Source organism: Lissotriton helveticus, chromosome 4_1 (genome assembly GCF_964261635.1).
Source record: "Lissotriton helveticus chromosome 4_1, aLisHel1.1, whole genome shotgun sequence".
NCBI classification, from domain to species: Eukaryota; Metazoa; Chordata; class Amphibia; order Caudata; family Salamandridae; genus Lissotriton; species Lissotriton helveticus.
The window spans coordinates 403050173-403072550 of record NC_136063.1 but is presented as its reverse complement, the minus strand read 5'-3'; the positions used below and the strand labels follow the sequence as shown (position 1 = coordinate 403072550).

Here is a 22378-nt window from a genome sequence, read left to right as displayed (position 1 = left end):
GTCACCACCTTCAGCAGCTTTGGGTGAGGTAGGGAGAGGGGCCTGTTGCCAGTCCAATTGCAGTCTTTTGCGGTCACCTCTGAAACCTGGATGGAATCAGACAGGTTTCCCTGGTGCTGAGCACACTGAGACTTGCAATGCCACTGCGGAGCCCACATGTGCCATCTGGAAGAGTCGACAAACAGGACGCAGAAAGCTAAGAAGTCTCAGAATTACTCTCTCTGAGATAATGAAACGATACTGAAACATTGGGATAATCAATCTGGTCCTTTTCTGGTGTCTGCGAGATCAGAGCCAGCGTAGACGTCGATCTAATGCTAAGTGTGAGATCTGCAGCTCATATGACTCAAACAGAGTGTTACCATAGGTAAGTAACTTGCTCTTCTAACAGACTTCTAGTCGCAGATTTCTCACCTTTTGAATAGATACCAAAGCAGTACCTATTGGAGATTGGTCTGGGAACAGACACAAACCCTTAAGTCCTGCAGGACCAAGCAGGCAAAGTGCCCCCTCTGGCAAACCTGGCTGTCCAGACAATAGTGCTTCATGAACGTATGGAGGGACGCTCACTTATCTCCCAATTACTTTGCATGCCAATACCACGCATTGTTTTTAGATTTAAAAATAATGTATTTGTGGGGGGAGACCCTCCACGCCCACAACTTACCATAAATGCATGGTACTGGCATGCGTTTTAAATACATTTTCAATGTAAAAACATGCGTGGAAAAAAAGCACGGAAATGCACAACGAGGTAAAAACCTCTTTGTAAAGGCTCTTTCCCGCATGCTAGTGCAGTAGTAGCAGCTTTGACTCTGGTAGAATGAGCATGTAGTCCTTTCGGAGGATGCTTTCTAGCTAATGAATAGCAGATCTTAATGCAGAACACGAACCAGCAGGGGATGGGCTCTCTTCTGCACAGTTCTACCTTTTTTCACACTAATGAACTTCACAAACAGCTGATCGTCTACCTGGTGTTCTTTGGAACGATCTATGTTAAACCACAGAGCTCTCTTTGGGTCCAAACAATGAATTTTCTCCTCCTCAAAGGGATGAGGCAGAGCATGGAACGATACAGGGTGATGATTTTACGGACGTTCAATAGCATTACAACTTTTGGCAGATTGATGACTGAGCCAGCAGAACCAATTTGTCTGGGAAGAAGGTGGTATATGACTGATGTCTGAAGAAAAATCAAACAAGAGATCATCAGATAATTTGGCCTGGAGGAGATCAATCTAACGTAACAAGCCACAAATTTGTCCCAATGACAGGCATATACAGTTTTTGTCAAGGGAGTCCTGGCTGTCAGATGACCTCAACCACCTCTCGAGGCAGGAATGGAATTGAAGGAAAGGCATACAGGAGTCTAGAGCACCACAGGAGGCAGTATGAGACTGAGTGTGCAATGCCTTGGAAACTCCAACATTTAGTAGTGCTGCTGTTATGCTTTTGATGGTGGCAAAACGATCTAGCCAAGGTTCTTTCTATTTGTGGAGGAGACTGCTCATCATCTCCGGGTGCAATTGTGACTCGTGATCCACTAAGCTCCAGCAAATGAGCTTGTGCACTTTGGCATTTAAACAATCTGCAGGTGGTTCTTGACCAAGTAAAGTCTTTGGCGGTCCAGACACATCCAGAGGCACAAGGCCTCATGGCACAGGCCCCATGACCCACCCTGTTCCTGTCTGGTGCAGTACTACATGGCGGTTGTGCTGTCATGCGCACCTAAACAAGACTCCCTTTGATGGACAGAAGGAAGACAATGTCATACTGATGCCCTCAGCTCCAAAAGGCTGATATGGAGTCGGGACTCCATAGGAGACTAGAGGCCTCTGTTCTACACCTCCAGGTGGCTGTCCCAGCCTAGAAGAGACTTATCGGTTACTACTGCCAGCTTTGGCTGGGGAAGGGAGAGGGACCTGCTGCAGGTCCAAAAGGGTCATGCAACAACCACTGCAGAGTATTTGCAGTCTCCTCCGAAATTTGAATGTGGTCAGATACGTCTTCTTGATGTTGGCCACACTGAGACTTTAGAGCCCGCATATACCATGTGGTGTGCTCGACCAGAAGGATACAGGAGGTCATCAGTCCCAGCAGCCTCAGAGTCGACCTCACTGAAATCATGGATCGAGGTTGAAAGATCAGGATCATAGCCTTAATATCCAACTCTCTTTCCTGAGGGAATAGCACAAAACCAAACCATGTCCAGAATGGCACTAATGAAGGAGAGTGTCTGAGACGGAGTCAGACGTGACTTTGGCACATCGATAGTGAACCCCCAAAGATGCCAGGAGGTTTTCCGTAGTCTGGAGGCGGTTGACGACTGCATGGGGCGAGCCCACCATAAACAGCCAGTTGCCGAGGTAAGGGAAGACTGGCATCCCGACCTCCGATGTGCTGCCATCATCACCATCACTTTGTGAAGACCTGAAAGGCACTTGTGAGACCGAAATGGAGCACAGCAAACTGAAAATGCTCCTGTCCCACCACGAATATCAGGTAATGCCAGTGTGCCAGCAGGACAGTTATATGGAAGGACAGGTATATGGAAATATGTGCCCTGAAAGTCCACTGCTATGATCCATTCTCGAGGGAATACAAAACCTGGGCCAATGGGAGCATTTTGAATGTATCCTTCCGGAGGATAGCATTGAGAAGGTGCAGGTCTACAATAAGACCCAGGTCTCCATCTCTCTTGGGCACAGGAAAACAGTGGGAATAGCAACCATAACCTACTTCTAGTACAGGCACCCTCTCAACAGTCACTACGGCCAAAAGGGCTAGCACCTCCTGCTGCAAAATAGAGAGATGGTTCTCAGTCAACCGCTGGGAGGATAGCAGAAGGTGCAGCAGGGAAAAAGGGAAGGGTTAAGCATAGCTCCTGGGAACTATCGGTAGAACCCACCTGTCCGAAGTTATATCCTGCCTGCCAACCCTGGTTAAAATGATGGAATCGGCCTCCCACAGGGTGGCTGTGTTCCTATAAAGGTAAGATAAAGAGGTTTGCCAGGGAGAATCAGCCTTGACCCCAAACATGCGAGTTCCATCGAAGGGCACATACATCAAGGAGGACTGGACTTTGCCTGACAGCCCAGTCAACTGCTGCCATTCATGGTGGTGAATGGCAACAGTGGTATCTATAGGCTGCCCAATGGAATCGGTTGTATCCAAGTCACAACGAATCGTGAGCTTGGCAGCATCTCGATTGTCTTTAATTGCATAAGCGATTACAGTCCAAAGGTCATCAGGTACACCAGGGAGAATCTGTGCCACATTTCAAGTAAGAGCCTAAGAAGCAGCTGGTATAATGGATCTGAGGGCCAGACTGGCAGAAGAAAACAAGTGTTTGCCAAACATTTCTACTCCTTCAGATTCCCTATCAGGAGGAGTGGCAGGAATGGTGTTAGGATTTGAGCAACTCATGGAAACTTGCACTACCAGGCTGTTGGGCGAAGGGTGCTGTGAAAGAAAAACAGTGTCTCCTGGAGCAGGATGATGGCTCCTGGCAATTTCTTGACTGAGGGGGGTGGAGCATGGTGTGACCATGGTCTCTCTCAGTGTCTCACTGAATGGAAGAAGTGGCTCAGAAGATGTTTGCCCCAGTTGGAGAAATACCATCAAGACATTGGTCTTAACACTCATTGTGGGAAGTTGGAGGCCAACGACTTCAGCAGACACATCACAATGGCATAGGAAGCAATTCCTCAGTGGCAGGGCCAAGGAGTGAGAGGAGACCAGTTTCACAAGAAATAGCGAGACCACTAGCATCCTTAGGTCTTTGTATCAATTATCATCCAGGTAGGGTTGAGCAAACTTATCACCCAGGTCATAGTCATTGTCCAAGTCTGTCTCAAAAAGGGAATGCTAAGTGTGTTGTGTTTCTCCCTTGTAGGGGTGGCAAATCTAGTGGGGGGTGGGGGAGGGAGAGTTGCTTTGGGTGAAATCAGGTGCAACCTTGATTGAGGTCAGAACAGTGTAGGAGTGTGAGAAAGTGCCCTCTTTCTCCATGGTATGCCCCCACTTTTTGCTAAATTGCTGATGTTCCTTGACTGAATGTGCCCTGGGCTCCTGCTAATCAGGTACCCAGGGCCTATGTTCCTTCCCTAAAATTGCATTGAAGCCTCAACCCAATTGGCATCTCTGGCCACACGTGGGCCCCTGGTAAATGGTACCACAGGTACCCAGGGCACTGTGACCAGGGAAGGCACCTAAGGGGTGCAGCACGTATTATGCTACCTTTAGATGCATTGCACCTTTTCACCCACACACTGCCTTTGCAGGCTGCGTGTCTTGGTGCAGAATAAAAGTGACGTCAGCATGGCACACATCCCTGTGTGCCATGCCTACAACCCACTGCCCTGGCCTAGATCAGCCACCCCTCCAGCTGGGTGCACTATGCTAGTGGTGATGGTACAGGTGCATGAGCCCTGTACCACTGCAGTGTCTAAGTCCATTCTTAGACATAATAAGTGCAGTGCTGCCATTAGGAGTATATGGCGCTGGGAGTTTGTCATCACGAACTCCACAGCACCATAATGGCTGCACTGAAGACTGAGAAGTTTGGTATCAAACTTCTCAGCACATTAAACCCACACTGAGGCCAGTATGGGATTTAATGTAAAATACACATCTTAGAGATGCCCCCTGAAACTCGACCAACTCCCAGTGACCTGACTGAGTGGCTGCTGAGGCTGCCACCCCCAGACATGTTTCTGAACCCCTGAGTCGAGAGCTTGCCGCTCTCAGGGGCCTGAAACAATGCAAATCCAGGGATGAGGTGAGCCAAGCCTCCTCCCCGAGGATGGGCAGGGTTCACGAAGGAAAAGCTTCAAAGGCATACTGCCTTTGTGAGACTCTCCAGACCACTTGCTGTACTCAGCAACAGGTCCCCACTGGTTCTACCCCCCCACGTTGGGCGGGAGACCCGGCGGAAAAAACAAAGTGAGGAAGAGAGGTGTGCCCACCTCAAGAGAGGTGTGCCCACCTCTGCCAACTCCACCCGTTGGGTGGGGGAGGCGAGGTGAAGCACAACCTCAAGTCCCTGCCATCTTGAGTATGGGGGGACCCAGCCAACCAGGGACACTGGAGAGTGGCAGAATAGGGGGTGTACCCACCCCAGGAAAGGGATCCATTCGTCCCTGAGCTTTACCTACCGTAACACCCCTACATTTAGTATTTAGGGGCGCCCTGAACCTTCCTTCCTGAGATACAGCAACCACAAGAAAATAAAGACGAGAAGCCGTGCAGAGCTAACAAGAGGACGACGCCAACTGACTTGCCCCCAGCCCTACACAACTGTCTCCCGCAAACCTGCTCCTGCGAAACCTTGGCGTGTCCAGCAGCCATCAACCTCAAAAATCGCGGAGGACCTGCCTGCATTCACTTTTCAAGCTGTCTCTCCCGTGAACAAATGACGTGTTTAAACTCCAGCTTCTGGTGGCAGCCAGAAACCGCAAATCCAGCACACTCTGCACCCGCCGAGCCCGGCCCGTATTTGAGTGAACAAACACAACGAGGAGGTCCCCCCGGCAACCCTGACCTGCCTCGAGAAGACGCCTGCAGCCTCAATCCAAAGGACCCCCCCTACCGCAACCTGAGCAGGTAATAAATTCCGACGTCCAAAGGCACCCCTACACCCGACTTACCCCTTGATGTGGTGGTCACTCCTGGAAGATCCTCGTCCCCGAGCCTACAGTGTTCCTTTGTCCCAGAGAATTCCCATTGAAATCAACAGGGCACCTGACCTCAAAACAGCACCCTGCACCCGGTTGACCTACCTCCGCTGAGGGTGCCCCAATGGTGCTAACTTGGTCCCCAACTTGCCCGGAGCCTAACCCTAGGAGCATTGCTTCCACAACCCTGTGACCTGCTTTCCAGCCGCCACCAACCAGTGTCCTACCTATCCCCCATTGGATAACATTGGGCCTCAACATTCTGCACCCGGCCGCCCGAGTGCCGCTGAGGGTGCAACAACAGTGCATCACTGAGCCTGGGAGACCCCCGAGTCTAACCCCACAACCCTAACTCAAAAGATCGATTACTTACCTTGAAACCGATACCTCATTGTTCCTCATAGGATAACATTAACACTTTCTCCCAAAAAGTTTCCAAGTGTCGACTTTTGAAAATTGAAATATTCCTTAAAAAATCAGCCGAATAACAAAAACGCATTTTCTCAACTGTTTTTCACGAAATGTCCCATTGCTGAATCCAGGATCCAGCACGGAGTAAGAAAAAGTAACGATAACCATACTTACCTGCTAAGTGAATTTCCTCCCATAGGATAACATTGGTGATTCTATGTGAAAAAGTTTCCAAGTGCCAACTTTTGAAATGCAATAATATTCCTTAAAAATCGTACCTTTAACCAAAACGCATTTACTCACCTGTTATCCGGAAATGTCCCAGGGCTGAATATAGGATCCAGTCCTGTGTTAGCAAAAGTAATCTGAAAAGTAATTAGCTGCATTTTACTTAAAAAGCCCATTCAATTGAATGTACTATACCTGCAATGTGGTGCAAACTGCTTTCTTAAAACTGTAACCAAAACCAGCACAGGTTACACTGCTATTTTGAACTGTGTTCATACAAGTAATTTACAACTGAAAAGTATTTTTATGCTTACCTGCACCAGGCTTGCTTGGTTCTAGAAATAAAACAGTATATTTTTGTATACAAAACAATTGGCCTGGAGTTCCGTTCTTGAGTGTTTGAGACCATTTGCTGACTGAGTGTGCACACCAAATGCTTTACACTGTCCTCTGATACTGCCTTACTGCTAGACCAAGCTACCACTTTAGAGAGTAAGGTTCTATCTAACTTTAGCCTCTACCAAACCTCTGGAGACCCTTGTAATCTATACACACTGTACCTCACTTTGGTGCAGTATATATAGAGCCAGTTTCTTACATAGGGGCACCCCTGAACCTTGCTTCCTCAGATCCAGAAACAACCAGAAAGAAGACAAGAAGAAGGACCGAAGAACCATGCAGAGCTAACAAGAGGATGACGTCCACTGACTTGGCCCCAGCCCTACCGGCCTGTCTCCCCTCGAACCTGCTCCTGCGAAATCCTGGTGTGTCCTACGACCAGCAACCTCATAAATACAGGAGGACCTGCCGGCCTTCACTTCCAAAGACTGCTTCTCCTCTGAACACCGGAATTGTTCAACTGCAACCTCCGGGTCCGTCCGGACACCGCGAATCCAGCCCACTCTGCACCCGCCGAACCTGGCCGGAGCTCGAATGGAATAACACACCGAGGAGGTCTCCCTGGCGACTGTGACCCAAGATACAGAGATCCCAGATCAGCCTCAAGACCCCAGCCGATGCCTGCAGCCTCAATCCAGAGGATCTCCTCTACAGCAACCAAAAGCAGGTAAGACTTTCCAAAGCCAAAAGGCACCCCTGCACCTGATGCCCCACGGTCTTGTGTGCCCCAACCAACGGTGCCTAGCCAACCCAAGACATCCCAACTTACCCCTCGAAGTGGTGGTCGCACCCAGAAGATCTTTGTCCCTGAGCCTGCAGTGTTTGGTGACCAGAATCTCTCCATAGCAAACAGGGCGCCCGGCACCAAAACAGCACTCTGCCTCCCCAGTGATGCTGAGGGTGCACTTTTCTGCTGACCTACAACCCCAATTACCCTAAGCTACACCCTAGAAGCTTTGCTCCCACAGCCCTGTGGCCTGCTTGCTAGCAGCCACCAAACGGAGACCCCTATCCTCCATTGGATAACATTGGGCCTCAACACTCTGCACCCGGCCGCCCTAGTGCCGCCGATGGTGTAACAAGAGTGCATCACTGACTTGAGTCTAACCCCAGAACCTTAACTCCCACAGTCGATAACTTACCTTTGAACTGATAACCTGTTTTTCCTCCATAGGATAACATTGACAATTTTTCTCCCAAAAAGTTTCTAAGTGTAAAGTTTTGAAATCTACAAATATTCTTTAAAAATAGCACGAATAACCAAACACATTTACTTACCTGTGTGCAGGAAATGTCCCAGTGCTGAATCTAGGTATCCTGCACTGAGTTAGAAAAGTAACCTCAAAAATAACTTGCCTGTAATTTACTGAAAAAGCCTATTCATTTCAATGTACTGTATTTGCGAAGTATTGCAACCTATTGCATCCCCTGTAAATCAAACAAAGTACAATTCCTTTTGCATTTTCAAACTGTTCTACATTCAGCAACTTATTACTGTAAAGTATTTAATGCTTACTGGTACCAGGCTTGCTTGGTTCTAAAAAAATAAAACTATGTTTTTTATACAAAAACAATTAGGCTAGAGTTCAGTTCTTGAGTGTGTGAATTCATTTGCTGACTGAGTGTGTACACCAAATGCTTAACACTGTCCTCTGATACTGCCTTACTGCTCGACCACTATCACAAATAGAGAGTAAGGTTCTATCTAACTTTAACCTCTGCCAACCTCTGGGATCACCTGGACTCTACCTCATTTTGGATTAGTAAATATAGAGCCAGTTTCCTACACGGAGAGAACAGGACGGCATTGATGAACTCGGGTAAAGAAAGTTGTGGTGAGGAATATAATATTAACCATAGGGATTTTTTAAAGTTTTTGCAGGTCAGAGATTTCCTAACGAAGAAAACTGGTGGGCGGGAGAATTTCCGGAACAATCAATTGATTGATAAATTATGTAAAAAAACAACTCCCAGGATCGGGGAAATCTATGAACTATTAAATGTAATGGCACCTGATGATATGGATAAATATTGTGTAATTTGGCAGGAACAACTAGGAGTACATTCCAATATCCCCCGCTTAGCATATGAGGTCGCACTACATTCATTAATGTCGATAAAGTTACAGGCACAATTTTATAAAACTTTTTTCTTCCTATATTACACCCCCAAGAAAATTGTTAAATGGGGAACAGGGAAGGGAACAACATGCCCTCGTTGTGCACTATACGGGGCCGATATTATACATATATTTGCCACATGTAATATGCTGACTAAGCTGATTAATGACATCTCTGAATTTCTATCAGAGGTTTGTCAAACAAGAATTGAAATTTCAACGGAGGAAATCATGCTGTGGGTAGCAAATCGTGAATTACAGACAAACACTCAGGGCTTTATATTCGTGGCCATGGCTATACTTCGACTTACTATCGCCTCAGCATGGTTAGATCCTGATCCACCGGCATTTCAACAATGGAGGTCTAGATTATTAGCCACTTGTAGCCTGGAAGTTGCAATTTATAAAAACAAAGGGCCTAAGAAAAGATTAAGGGGCATGCGGATTTGGTCATCGATGTTATTGTGGATTCAGAGACATACATGATTGTATTTTGTGTATATAGTATTATCTTCATTTTTATTTCCCTGTACCTTTATGGTAAAGTATATCATACGAGATTAATTTCTGTTGTATGTATGTAATATGCTATTTCTTTATCTTTCTGACGTGTTCTTGGTCAGGGAAAGGGGGTCGGGGAGGGTGGTTTTTATGTAAAAATTGGCAATAAAAAGATTTTTAAAAAAAAAGAAAAAGCTATAAATAAAATAAAAAGAAATAAAAAAGAAAGTTGTGGTGGCAGAAGAGGTGATTGACGTGAAGCCAGAGGCAAGATGGGTATAAGGGATGAACCAACCTGCAGTACTCCTGATGGAAGGCCTCTTAACTCATTGGGGCCCGAAGGCACACCAGAGTGAGTTGGTATGGTGCACAAAAAACGCAGCATGGCTGCACAGAACTCTTAATTCTGTTGTGGTGTAGCTGATGGCCCCAGAACTGGGGTTGTGCCAGAACCAATCGTGGGATCGACTTCAAAGCCAGCAGACTTTGGGAGGGAGCTCAACAAGTGTAGCACTGCCCCTACTGAGGCATATGTGATTGGCACAAGAGAACAGAATCCTGCTTCAATTTCTTGCTGTCAGTTGCTTTTGAGGCTTTCCATGCCCCTAGAAACAGAGTACTAATAGTAAATTGGCTCTGGCCAGAGTGCAGATTCCTAGATTAGGGATCTTATTAATGAATAGAGTCAAACTCACAGAATGGGGACGTTAGGAGGGAGCGTAGGTGAGGAATCCATGTTTAGATAGAGTCTCTACCAGAATAGGTGGTACCGAAGTTATGTAACTTGTTCTTCTGATAGAAACTTCTAACCGTAGAGTCCTCACTTTTTGAATAGATACCAGAGCAGTGCCTATTTGGAAGTGGGGCTGTGAATTGGCTCAAATCATAAAAGGCCTCTTTGAACGAGGTAGCAAAATGTCCTCTTTGAACGAGGGAGCAAAATGTCCCTTTCGGCATGGCCTTTCATTTTTTCCACTTCAGTGAACCCCTCAGAGAGCATTGTCCACCCGATGTTCCCTGGTACAATCGATGTAAAAGTTCAGTGCTCTTTTGGGGTCCAAGATATGGAGTCTCTCCTCCTCCTTAGAGGGGTGAGGTGGGGCACAGAAAGCAGACAAGGTGACGACGTGGAACAGAGTCACAACTTTCAACAAGAAGGACACTAGCGTAATCAGTTTGTCTGTGAAGAAGATGGTGCATGGTGGATTGACAGACAGTCTGAAACTCACTCACTCGCCGCCCCGAGTTTGAGACGACGAGCACAATCTTGAAAGTAAGAAGCCGTAAAGGGGAGTTGTGAAGCAGCTCAAAGCAAGTACACATCAAATATGTGAGAACCAAGTTAAGGTCCCACAGTGGTGTGAAATAGGGAGAGCCTTTTTAAAAACCCAACACTATTGGTGATTTAAATAGTGAGGGTTGGTCCAGTACTGTAAATAGGCAGACAGGTACCCTTTAACTGTTACAAAAGCAAAACCTTGCTGGGTGAGGAGACAAAACAAACAAAGGAACATCAGATAACTTGGCCTGTAGGAGGTAAATCTGGTGTGTGCTACACCAAACCTCAAAATCAGGCATTTACAGTTTTAGACGAAGGGCGCCTGTCTGCCAAGATGGCATCACCACCTTTGCAGGCAGGTTGAAGGTGTTCAGCTCTCACCACTCAATCTCCAAGCATTTAGGTGGAGACTGCTAAGGCCCAAGTGGAGATAGAATTTCCTTTATGAGGTGGAGAAAAAGGCAACAAAAAATTGTTACGCGAAAATCATTTGTCCTATCAATATAATAATGTTCTTTTGACATTGTATATGTAGAGCTCTTTCTGCTACTGAATCAGGTTGAGGGAAGAACACAGGTAACTCAACAGATTAGTTCAAATGAAAACAGACACCCTTTTTTGAAGGAATTTTGGGTTTGTACGAAGAACCGCTCTGTCTTTATGAAGTTGAAAGAAAGGTTCTCTTAAAGTTAATGCCTGTAGCTCACCAACACACTTTAGTGAAATGATAGCAATTAGAAAGGCAACTTTCCATGAACGGAATCGTAATGAACAATTGTGTAAAGTTTAATAAGGTGGACCCATAAGCCTTGTCAGAATAATGTTAAGGTTCCAGACAGATGCCAGTAGTACTCTGGGAGGTATGTTTCTTTTAAGGCCTTCCAGAAAGGCTTTCATTACTGGAACTTTGAATAAGGATAAATGTTATCTGTTTTGAAGATATGCAGCTACTGCTGCAAGGTGTCGGATGGATGACACCAAATAATATTTTGTATAGAAGCAGCTAGCGGATCAATTGTGTCATTATTACAATATATTACACACCTTTCCCAATGTGCTGCATAACATGTCCTAGTGGTGGATCTTCTTACTTCTTTGAGAATTGTCATACAATCTAGTGGTAGGTTTAGGTATCCAAAGTCTACGACGTCAGGAGCCAAATCCCTAGGTTGAGTTCCTTGGGGTTTAGATGTCTGATTTCTCCATGGTTCTGTGTGAGAATGTTTGAAGGAATGTGAAGCTTCTGGTGTGGAACTATTGAGAGTTCTAATAGTGTGGTGAACCATGGTTGACAAGGCCATGTGGGAGCCACCAGAATCGGTGTGAGAGAGGTCTGCCTGCGTTTCAGAACCAGAAATGGAAGGAGAGGCGGAAAAGCATAAGAAAATATCCCTGGCCAGTTGATCCATAGGGCATTGCCTTTGGATAGAGGGTTTGGAAACCTGAAGGCGAAGTCTGGGCATTTTGAGTTCTCTGCTGTGGCAAAGAGGTCTATTCTTGGTAATCCCAATTTTTCGAAGTACGGAAGGAGAACTTGTCTAGTGGTATTGATTGCATAATGGGAAGAAACTATTGTAATCTTCCCCTGACAGATGATGAATGATCGGAGGAAGTGATAGCAAGTAACTGCTTGTTAGTGGATGGAAAGATGCATGTTGGTGTACCTCTAGCTCTTCCTTTAAAATGGTTTCCCCCATATCCACCCTTATAGAAACCTCTAGAGGGAGATGTTTGTCTGTGTTTTGTATAAAGATGTGTCTGCATCTGTTATATTCGTTTTTGAGCCCCCTCTGTAAAAGGAGCGGCGTAAGGAGCCTCTAGTAGAAGGAGACTGAAGTGCTCCCCTCAATTTTCCCACTTCTGCATCCTTTCACATCTTTTCAAGCGATTGGTCTATTTGAGGCCCAAAAAGGAGTTCCTTATTAAACGGTGCAATAAGAATAGTTTGTTGAACTTCCTGTTTGAAACCAGAAATTCTCAGCCATGCATGTCTTCTAAGCAGAATGCTGGTATTGACTCCTCTAACTGCAGTATCTGCAGCATCTAACACACATCTGATGGAGGAATTGGAGATAAGTTTCCCTTCCTGCACTATTTCTGGCCCCTTTTTCTTGTGTTCTTCTGGGAGATATTGCAATATTTCTTCCATCTCGTCCCAGTGTGCCCCATCATATCTAGCCAATAGGCCTTGTGTATTGGCTATGCACCAATGGTTGGCTGATTGAGCCGCTACTCTTTTGCCTGAGGCATCTATTAGTTTTGATTCTTTATCTGGAGTTGGTGCCTCCCCTGAGGTTTGGGAATTTGCCTTTTTACAAGCATTAGAGACCACTAAAGAACCAAAAGGCAACTGCACCTTAATAAAAGACTGAGTAAGATGGTGGGGGTTTATATTTTTTGCTCACTGGTAGAATGTTTCGGAATCAAAGGAGTATCATCTCGTCTCGAGCAGGAAAGCTTCACTTGCTGTTTCGGTACCGAGCCGGAAGGCGGGGCATTGGAATCAATCTCTGTGCCTACCATGGCCTAAAGGCAGTGGTGGCCCAATAGCCTTTTGTTTGGTTGGAGTGGGTTTGGTGGGCAATGGGGCTTTGTTACTCACAGCTCCCTTGTCCAGCTGGAACATCGTGGGACTCTAGTTCGATCTCCAACTCTGAATCGGAGTCCTGGACGGAGAAAGCCTCTTCCGCGGCTGACGCTTCCATTTCTTCTTGCTCTATATTTTCCCTGAAGATATCAAGAGTGTCCTCAATGCTCTGTCCCTGCATGTCTCTTCGTCGAGCCAGACGGTCCCGCAGTGTCTTTTTGGATTGAAACAACCGGCAGGCGTTGCAGTCTTCCTCTTTATGCACCGGGGAGAGACCCTCTTTATGCACCGGGGAGAGACAGAGGTTACAGATCTTATAAAGGTTGGTGCGCGGGTATTTGGAATGGCACAGAGGACGGAATTGAAATGGCGTCCGTTCCATCGGCAGAAGACTCGACGATGGATCTTCGAGTGGAAGTCGATGGAGGAAAATAAGCTAGGCCCGAAAGCTGCAGTTAGAGTTTCCTGATTGGATAAGGAAATTCTTCCAATTTTTTCGACAAGCAGAAGGTGGAAATGCGATTGAAAATAATACCAATGAGGATAAGTGAATTGCGTACTGAAGAGATCCCGATTAAAGTTTTTGAATCGGAGAGCTGCAATGCAGGTCCGAAACCGATGGTGGAAAGAAAACAATTTGACAAAGGAGTCGATACCCATGATCACCGAATGACTGGAAAATACTTCTTTGAAGAAAAACAACTTGCAAACATCCAGACCCAACACTAGAAAGCAGGAGTAAGAAAAGTAAGAAAAGCATGTGTATCTGCAGCACACATGCCTTGAACAGCGTTATTTAAGATGATTAACTTGGATACTTGTAACTGCCGATACCTCACCTTTAGAATAGATACTAAAGCAGTACCTCAAAAAGACAGAGGGACTGTGGAGTAGGCTCAGACCAAAATGTCCTGCAGGATCAACATGGCAAAATGTTTCTTTAGGACCAGCCAGTCAAGGCAGTAGTGCTTTGTGAACGTGTACATCAAGGACCAGTCCTGCACAGACTTGCCTTTCTTTGCCCCAGAAAACACCCATAAGGAGTCGATCATTCACCCAATGTTCCTTGGTGCGATCAATGTAGAAGCTTAGAGCTCTTTTGGAGTCTAACAGATGAAGCCTCTACTCCGCTTTTAAGGGATGAGGAGGGGCAAGGTACACTGAGAGACTGATGGATTGGATTGTCCAAGGTGAAAAGGAGTTATTACTTTTGGCAAGAAGGCTGCTCGGTTCCTCAGCACCAGTTCGTCTGGCAAAAAGGTGGCATGAAGCGGCTGTCCTAAAACAGCCTGGAGAGTTAACTCACACAGTGAGCTAAAGTAAACGCAATGATGCAGACAGTCTTGAGTCAGAAGACATCTGCGCTTCAGCTTAAGAGTGCACATGAGAAACGTCGGAACCAAGCTAAGGGCTCACTGTTGCATCACTCATGGTTTGGGAATGAACCTGTGTCTCAAACCTTTAATAAGCTGCATCACCACAGGGGATTTAAACAAGGATGATTGGTTTGGCAAAAACAAACTCACTCATCTGGCAGTTTGGCTTATAAGGGGTCTGTGCTGCAGACTTCATACCAGGCCACAAACGTATCCCTGCGGCCGGCGTAAATGGACTTTGTAGAGGGATCTCGGACAGCAGGGATGGCATTCACAATCTCCGGTGGTAGATCTAATGTAGTCAATTGCTGTAGCTCCATCTCCTTGCATTGTCGTGAAGGTTGCGCAGGCTTGATTTCAGTACCCTGCCCTGTTGCTGCAGCAGAAAAAATCTTCTGAAGCGGTAGCCCAATTGAAGGACAGAGACTCCACCACAGAGGTTCGAGGTACCATTCTGTCCTGGGCCAATCAGTAACCACTAAGATGTGCAATGCATCGAAGACTTTAGATGCCGATGACCTATAGCAGCAAGGTGTGCGGCTGCTAACTGAATTCTATACAGATGTTTCATGATATATTCAGGAGTGCCAAAGAACAGGGAATTTCTATAATCAAGTCTGCTCAGGATTGTAGCTTGCACGATTAGAGGCCTTAAATAATGTGGCAAGAATGTAAGTATTTTGTACCAATATCTCAATGTTGCAATACAAGTGGAAGACAATTTATTTCCTTGTCAAGTAAAAGTCACGTCTGCATGGCGAGGGTCTGGTTTCCTCAGGCCAAGTCCAATGGAAAATGCTACTTACCAGAATGCATCTGTTCTTGGCATGTAGGGCTGCTGACATTCATATCTTAGCATAGATCGCCGCCTAGTGTTGGGTCCGGATGATTGCACCTTGTTGTCTTGGAAGAGTCTTTTAAGTATCACAAGATAGTTGACTCCTCCCCTGGACGACAGTGCGCATGGGCATCTTCTCCATCCTCAGATTCTTTTTCGCCATTGTGGCAAAGATGGAGTATAGAAAAGTAAGAGATGACCATGTAGATGTATATTAAGAAGGCACCGGGGAGGCGGGTGGGCGATATGAATGTCAGCAGCCCTACATGCCAAGAACAGATGCATACTGGTAAGTAGCATTTTCCGTTCGAGGCATATGGGCTGCTTAATTCATATCTTAGCATAGACTGTATAGCAGTTTCTCTTCTAGCGGTGGTCGCCTGTACCAGCTGCAGTGGTTTGAAATAGAGTTTTAAGCACAGCCTGGCCTACAGCAGCTTGTTGCTTAGCTTGCACGTCAACACAGTAGTGTTTAGTGAAAGTGTGTATGGTAGACCATGTAGCTGCCCTACATATGTCTTCTAAGGGAATATTTCCTAGGAAAGCCATGGATGCCCCCATTTTGCGCGTTGAGTGTGCTCTTGGGGGAACTGTTAAAAGTGCGCTTTGCTTTTTGATAGCATATTTGAATGCATTTAACGATCCATCTGGCTATCCCTGTCTTGGAAATGGGATTACCTTTATGTTGTGGTGAAAAGGCAACAAATAGTTGCTTTGTCTTTTTGAATGATTTAGTTCTGTCAATGTAATATAGCAGTGCTCTTTTACGTCTAGTGTGTGTAGAGCTCTTCCAGCTACTGATTGCGGGTTTTGAAAGAAAACTGGCAATTCTATGGACTGATAGATGTGAAAAGTGGAGGTAACTTTTGGCATAAATTTAGGGTTTGTACGTAGTACTACCTTATTGTGGTGTATTTGCATGAAAGGTTCTTGAAGGGTTAGCGCCTGTAACTCGCTCACTCGTCTGAGGAAGGTGATGGTAATTAAAAAAGCCACCTTCCATGTTAAGAATTGTAATTCACATGAATGAAGTGGTTCGAAGGGAGGTCCCATGAGTCTGGTAAGTACTATGTTGAGGTTCCAGACTGGAGAAGGTGGATGCTTTGGAGAGATAATTCTTTTAAGTCCTTCCATAACAGCTTTGATAGGTGGTATTCTAAACAGGGAGACATGTCTGTTTTGCAGATATGCTGCTATAGCAGCCAGGTGTAGCCTTATGGATGAGTACGCTAGGTTACATCTCTGAAGGTGTAGCAGATAACAAAGTAAGTTTTGGATAGAGGCATCTATTGGATTGATTTGATTATTATTACAATAAATTACAAATCTTTTCCATTTAGCTGCGTAGCATGCCCTGGTAGTGGGACGCCTTGTTTCCTTGATAATGTTCATGCAGTCGGGGGGCAAGTTAAGATATCCGAATTCTAGGACTTCAGGAGCCAGATTGCTAGGTTCATCTGATTGGGATCTGGGTGTTTGATTTCTCCATGGTTCTGTGTTAGCAATTGTGGCGAAAGGCGCAGCTTTTGGTGGGGGACTACAGAGAGTTCCAGCAGTGTCGTGTATCAAGGCTGTCTTGTCCATGTGGGAGCGACCAGGATCATTGTGAGTGACTGTTGACTTAGTTTGCGTGCCACTAATGGAATCAGTGGGGTTGGTGGAAAAGCGTACGCAAATCTACCTGACCAGTTCATCCATATCGTATTGCCTTGTGACAAAGGGTGTGGGAACCTGGCGGCAAAGGACGGGCATTTTGAGTTTTCGTTTGTGGCAAACAGATCTATTTCTGGATGTCCCCACTCTTGGAAAAATGGTTGAAGAACTTGAGGGTGAATCTCCCATTTGTGTACTTGTTGACTGTGTCTGCTCAGTAGATCTGCTATCTGATTGTCTATTCCTGGGAGGTGTTCTGCCAAGAGATAAATGTTTTGTGGAATTGCCCACTTCTATATGCTCTGTGCTAGGTGAGATAGCTGCAGAGAGTGTGTGCCCCCCTGCTTTTGGATGTAGTACATGGCTGTCATGTTGTCCGTCCGGATTTAAACAGCCCTGTTGTACAAGTATTTCTGAAAGGCTTTCATCGCTAGAAATACTGCTAGTAACTCTAAGTGGTTGATATATAGTGTCTTTTGTTTGACTGTCCTGAGACCTTGGACTGTGTATTGAAGGAGATGGGCTCTCCAACCTGTTAGTGATGCGTCCGCTGTTAATACTACTTGTGGAACTGGCTCTTGGAACAGTCGCCCCTTGGAAAGGTTTTGTGGATTCCACCACTGCAGAGAGCTGTAAGTGCGACTGTCTACCAACACTAGGTCTTTTAGTTGTCCTTGAGCCTGATTCCACTGCCGGGCTAGGCATTCTTGTAGGGGACGCATGCAAAGGAGAGAATGAGGGACGATGAATATGCAGGAGGCCATCATGCCTATAAGCTGCATGAACACTCGAGCTGGCAGGGAGTGTTGTGGCTGAAATTTTTAAATGAGAGATTGTATGTTGGCTATCCTGGCTGGATTTGGATATGCTTTCCCCACTGAGGTATCTATTGTCGCTCCCAGATATTGTTGTATGTGGGAGGGTTGCAGATGTGATTTTGGGTAATTTATGGAAAACCCTAGACTGTGCAGTAGCTGGATTGTCTGTGAGGTATGGCTGGCACACTGTGCGTATGAGTTGGCTTTTATGAGCCAATCGTCGAGGTAGGGGAACACATGAACGTGTTGCCATCGGAGGTGTGCTGCTACTACTGCTAGGCATTTTGTGAAAACCCTTGGTGCTGTAGTTACCCCGAAGTGAAGAACTTTGAATTGATAGTGTTGACCATCTATTGTAAACCTGAGGTATCTCCTGTGAGCTGGATGTATGGGGATGTGAAAGTAATCATCCTTTAGATCTAGTGTGGCGAGGAAGTCGCCTTGCTGGAGCAGTGGGAGCACTTGTTGTAAAGTGATCATATGGAAGTGCTCTGAGAGTATGTATTGGTTCAGAGGTCTTAGGTCCAATATTGGTCTGAGGAATCCGTCTTTCTTGGGGATGAGGAAGTATAGAGAATATACTCATGTCCCTTGATGTTGAAGTGGGACTGGCTCTATGGCACCCTTTTCTAGCATGGAGAGCACCTCTTGTTGTAACAGCGTGATGTGTTCTTTGGACATTGGACGGTGTTTGGGTGGTATGTTGGGTGGAGTAGAAATGCGTTCAAGGCAGTAACCATACTGGATAATTTGTCTCACCCACCTGTCTGTGGTGATGGAGTTCCACATTGGTAGGAATTTTGTTATTCTCCCTCCTACTGGTGTTAAATGGTCTGGCGGGAGTGTGAACAAGTCACTGTTTAGTGGCGGTGGAGGTTCTGGTGTTGTTACCACCACGTCCTCTGCCCTTATTATTGTTCCCTCTATAACCTCCTCTATTGGAGCCTTTGTTAAAGGTGCCTTGTGTGGTGCTTTTGAATGATGAGGAAGTTTGGGATGTGTTACCTCTGTCTGATGCTCGAAAGGAGGAGCGACGAAAGGAGCCCCTAGATTGTTGGAACTGTAGTGCACCCATGGACTTAGCGGTTTCAGTATCTTTCTTTATCTTCTCCAAGATGGTATCTACCGCAGGGTTAAACAAGAAATCTTGGTTAATGGGTTGATTAAGTATTGTTGTTTGCACTTCATTCTTAAAACCCGAAATGCAGAGCCAGGCATGCCGGCGTAGTAATACGCTAGTATTGACAGACCTAGCGGCTGCATCAGCTGCATCTAGGGCGCATTTTATGGATGCGTTAGTGATTAATTTCCCTTCCTGTATTAGGTTGTTTGCTTTTGCCTTATAAGGTTCTGGTAGGTGTTGTAATAATCCCTCCAGTTGGTCGTAGTGCGCTCTGTCGTAACGTGCTAGGAGTGCATGGGTATTGGCAATTCTCTAGGTATTTCCTGCCTGGGAGGCCACTCTTTTACCTGAGGCTTCTAAGATTTTTGACTCCTTGTCAGGAGAGGGAGCATCACCCGTTGTATGTGAATTCGCCCGTTTTCTAGCATTAGAGACGACTACTGAGTCTAATGGTAGCTGAGACTTAATATAAGAAGGGTCTGTAGGGGCTGGTTTATATTTTTTCTCAATCCTTGGATTGAGGACACGCGCTCTGGCTGGGTCTTTAAATATGTCTGGTGCGTGTTTTAGTACTCCTTTTAGCATAGGGAGTATACGTACACTCTTCTCTGATGTTGGGAAGGTGTCAAATAGGAAATCTTCCTCTATAGGGTCAGTGTGCATGTGTACGCCATGATACTGAGCTGCCCTGGTCCCCTAGCTGGTTAAAAACAACAGTGTCGTCAGTAGGGGATGGTTTTGTGGGGTATGGAGAGGGATCAGGTATGGGTGTTGGATCATATGGGTCATTAGGGTCATTGTGGTCACTCCATGTGTCATCCTGGTTTCCCTGATCGTCAGGTTGTATAAAGTCATCCTGAGGATCTTCCCCCAGGTCTTCTGTTTCATCATAATCTAAGGGTGTAGGAGAATATGGAACATAAGGCATGTTAGGTGTGAAAGGAGGAGGTGTAAAAGGTCTTGAAGGAGATGTTCCAAAGTCCTTTTTCTTAGGAGGAACAGGAGAATGGGTTTCAGTGTCCAATCTTCTTTTGTTCTTATTGTAAACTGTTATATGCCCTGTATCAGGGTCTATATACAGTCTGTGTTGTTGTGGGCTCACTGGATCTGGATGGAAAAGTTCTTCCTCAACTGTCCGTGGCTTTGGCGCCGAGTTTTTGGGATCGGTCGCTTGTTTGTCTTTATTCTTCGATTTGTGGTGAGTCTCGGGCTCGAGGACTCTTGGGTGTGGAACTTTCTTCGGCTCGACGGGTTTGTCGGCTCGACTGCTCTTTTTGGCTCGACAGCCTTTTTTGGTTCGACGACTTTCTTTGGTTCGACTGCCTTTTTTCGCGGCTCTGCTGCGTCTTTTGATTCGACGACTTTCTTTGGTTCGACTGCCTTTTTTCGCGGCTCTGCTGCGTCTTTTGGGTCGACGACCTTTTTGGCTCGACGGCCTTCTTCGGCTCGGCGGCCTTCTTCGGCTCGACGGCCTTCTTCGGCTCGACGGCCTTCTTCGGCTCGACGGCCTTCTTCGGCTCGACGGCCTTCTTCGGCTCGACAGGCTTTGTCGGCTCGATGGCAGTTTTCGGGTCGACGACGGTCTTCGGGTCAACCGTCTTCTTCGTATCGACGGTCTTCTTTGGATCGACGACTTTTTTGGGAAATGTCTTGCTCTGTCCCAGGCTACCGGAAGGCTTGGGTGTGGTCTTCGGAGTCGAGCCGGAAGGCGGGGCTTCTGAAGCAGTATGTCGGTCTCGGCTAAGGCTTTTAGGCGATGCTTTGACCGGAGCCTTGTCTGGAGGTATAAGCGGAAGAGGGGCATTGGTACTCACGGTTTGCCCCGGTGTGATCTGGGAGTTCATGTACGTCATCGAAGATGTTTTCCGGTTCAGGCGCCTGTTGCTGCATCTCTTGTGGAGCAGCTCTTTGGTTCCGGATAGTTTTCTTTTACCGGAACTGAGCACAAGCTGGACAGTTTTCTTCGTTGTGCTCCGGAGATAGGCACCTGTTGCATACTGTATGCTTATTTCTATGTGGAAATTTGGATCCACATTGTGGGCATCTTTTGAACGGGGTCCTTTCCATCGGCAGGAGGCGCACATGGCGTCGGAAAGGCCCAACAGCCCGCGTCAACGACCGGAGAAAGATGGAAAGTGTTGTCGAGTCGAGGGATACCGAGCGGAAACAATACCAACAAAGGTAGAAGGTTTTTGGCCTTAGAAAGTTGGAAAACTTCGGTCTCGAAGTTGGAGTTGTCGAAGTGCATCCGAACCCAATGGTGGAGAAAAACAATCTAAGGATGGAGAAGATGCCCATGCACACTGTAGTCCAGGAGAGGAGTCACCTATCTCGTGATACTTCGAAAACTCTTCCAAGACAACAAGGTGCAATCATCTGGACCCAACACTAGGCGGCGATCTATGCTAAGATATGTATTCAGCAGCCCACATGCCTCGAACACTCTGTTTCAAGCAATTTTGGCACCTTACCTGGGGAGCAACACATTACCTTTGTTTTATCTTTGTTAAATTTTTTGTGAGTACATGTGAGCCCATTAGTACCGGTAATACTAAGCATGCAGTTGTCAGGTGCATCAAAGGAGCTTGGGTGGGAGTTGTATAGTGAGATGATAAACTGTGCATCATTCGCATACTTCATATATACAATTCCCTGGCTATGGATAATTTGGCCAGTGGTCTCAAATATATATTAAATAATGTGGGGCGAAAGGAGGTACCCTGTGGTACCCCACGTTTACTGGCCCTGAACTTGGAAAAGAAGGAAAATGTATCACTTGCTGTCGGTCTTCTAGGTACAAGATGCAGCATCTCAAGCCTGATCCTATTCTGCCCAGTCTTGATAACAGAATCCCACAGTCAACAGTATCCAAGCAGCTCATAGATCTAATAAAACAAGGGCAACAAAACTGCCCTGTCAGCTGTCATCTGAAGGTCGTACATGAATGATACCTAAGCAGATTCTGTACCATGTCTGGGCCGAAAATCTGCGCTGTGTATAACTATTTCTTTCTAGATGGTCAAAAATTTTGTTGACATGCTTTTCCAGAATCTTTACTGGAAAAGGTAAAAGAGAAATCGGTCTGAGGTTACTCAGAACCAATGGGTCTGCTAATGGCTTTTTTAGTGATGGGATAATCACTGCCTTCTTCCAGTCAGTTGGAACCATCCCAATCAAACAACTATAGGCTGATGATTGAACAGAATGGGCCAGCTGGCGGCTCCATTATTTTGGCCCGAAGAGATTGACAAGCTGATTTTGTAAAAATCATCATGCTCGAAATGGGCCAGGTTAGAAAGCGCTGGTGGAGGATCGCCTTGTGCTGGAAATTCCATAATCTCTATATCAAGGCTAGTACAAAAAGTAGATTT

General features: G+C 46.1%; 1 protein-coding gene across 19 annotated transcripts in view; it reads right to left on the bottom strand.

Moving 5' to 3' along the window:
- The window catches only part of UBR5 (ubiquitin protein ligase E3 component n-recognin 5), a 2132574-nt gene that overhangs the window by 637168 nt on the left and 1473028 nt on the right, over positions 1-22378 (bottom strand). The gene's annotated exons all lie outside the window — the stretch shown is intronic.